A 2,282-nucleotide genomic window follows, 5' to 3' on the forward strand; every position below is an offset into this window, starting at 1 on the left:
AACGAAGGGTAAGGCAAGGATGTAACGTAAATTGAAAAGTATAATTATCTTTTGCCACTCCGCTCCTCAGACTCTCCTTCATATCTCGTAATGGGAATTCAGTCTAAGTAAAAATACTTTGAAGTACTACTTAAGTCGTTTTTTGGGGTATCTGTACTTTACATTACTATTTATATTTTTGACAACTTTAACTCCACTACATTTGTAAAGAAAATATGGACTTTTTACTCCCATACATTTTCCCTGACACCCAAAAGTACTTGTTACATTTCGAATGCTCAGGGAGGACAGCAAAATGGAACAATTCACACCAGGGGCATCATTTCAGCTAAACCTAGGGTATGGCAAAGTGGATTTTAAAAAATCAAATTGAAGCTCATTTACTGCATTTCTACAGCATTTTTCAACTCTAAAATGCAATTTGAAGAACAGCAAAAACAAGCTAAATTGACTGCAGCCATTATAACTTTGTTGCTGTATCTTCATTCACCTCAGTCAATACGAGACTTAACATTCTACAAACATATGTTATATAAGAATTAGCTGCTATGTGTCATGTCAAGTCAAACAGCAGTTACCTAGCCAACGCCATCTACTACAGTCATCTTTACCTCTGCACTGTTTCGAGAAAAAGTTGCACTGTTCCCTGCATCTGCATCATGAGCTCTCCATAAAGCCAGCCAGCCATACGAACAGCCTTCCCTCCTGCTCCCAGGTGTCCACATGGTCCTGAAGTCAGCCTCTAATACTGCTGAACTCCATTTGCCTTTTAATCGGAATTGGAATGATTTCAGTAGCCTATTAGAAAATGTTGGTGGATCGCCAATTTGCCCTGCGGGTGATTTTACTTGGCCCCCCAAGTTTTCTGAAGAAAAAGAAAAGGTAGCTTTTATTTGGGGGATCTGTTCCAAAGTATTACCACGCATAATAAAGAGATATATGTGATCGTATACAAATGCAAGCAAGGTTTGAAATGATTATGTTTTCGTCAAATATTTTATCTGTTTGGGCTTCTTGCGGTCAATTTGCAGTCTATAAATTATATTTTATTATGTTCTAGCCCCCTGACCATCTGCTCAATAATAAAATCAGCCTGCGGCTGAATCTAGTTGATGATCCCTGAGCTAGGGTAATCGCGCCTGCTCAAATACTGTGTTTGTAAATTATATCTGAGTGTTGGAGTGTGCCCCTGGATGTCCATAAATAAATTAAATAAACAACAAAATTGTGCCTTCTGATTTGATGTATGGCTTTTTTTTTTTTTTATGACAATTGAGTACTTTTCCCACCACTGTACTTAAGAACATTTAAAACCAGATACCTTTAGACGTTTACTCAAGTAGTATTTTACTGGGTGACTCAATTTTACTTAAGTCATTTTCTAAGGTATCTTTACTTTTACTCAAGTATGACAATTGAGTATTATTTTTACACCACTGCCCATGACAGAGGTGCAATGCTGGGACAAAGGCATGATGTTACATGTCAATGTAGCAGGCCTACTGTTCAGCCTAGAGTCTCTTGAGCCTGAGACATTTAGGAAATGTGTTCTTGCTTGAACTCTGACCTAATGTTAGCAGCAACTCATCTATCTTTCAGGCACCAGAGTGATTAGAAAGTGGTCAAATATGTATTTCAATCAGCTTCTGGTGGTGTAATTTGTGGCCCACCTCCCACCTCGTTAGCACATGTGGGCCACAGGTCATCATGTCTCAGAAGTCATGTCCCCAGGGGGACATCGTTTGTCTCAGTGATACGGATAAGGTCGCTGTTGCAGGTTAGGCTGATAATTAAGTTGTAAATTGTAGGCGCTTATTACCAAAGCAATATAAGAGGAATATAGAAATACACCAAATATTATGTAACATTGGAAATGTATGGAAATAGCCTATATTAGACAATGGTCTGCAAATTGCCAATTTGGAGGATTGTAAATTGGCATACCATTTTTGTTGACCCCCTGAATGTCTGATCTAGAGAGGTTAAGTAACATAAAGTGTCAGGTAATAGACAAAGTGGAGATGTTCTCTAGGGAGGCTGTCAGAATAGTGCACCCTTAGCGGAGTTGCCAACAAACGGATGCATCCGGTTATCAGGGATACAGCTACTTCGACCTAGCTTCCTCTTCAGCACGAAACCAGATGTGGGACCTACGCTCAGGCGTCTTTTTACGCCTGCTACGTTAGGTTAGAATAGAGTGTCAGATATAAAGCGCACTGAGCACCTCTGAGCGCCTCATTCTATTCTACAGGATACAGGGGAGCTGCGCGTAATATTAGATC

Source organism: Coregonus lavaretus, assembly GCF_964263955.1.
Source record: "Coregonus lavaretus genome assembly, chromosome: 12".
NCBI lineage: Eukaryota > Metazoa > Chordata > Actinopteri > Salmoniformes > Salmonidae > Coregonus > Coregonus lavaretus.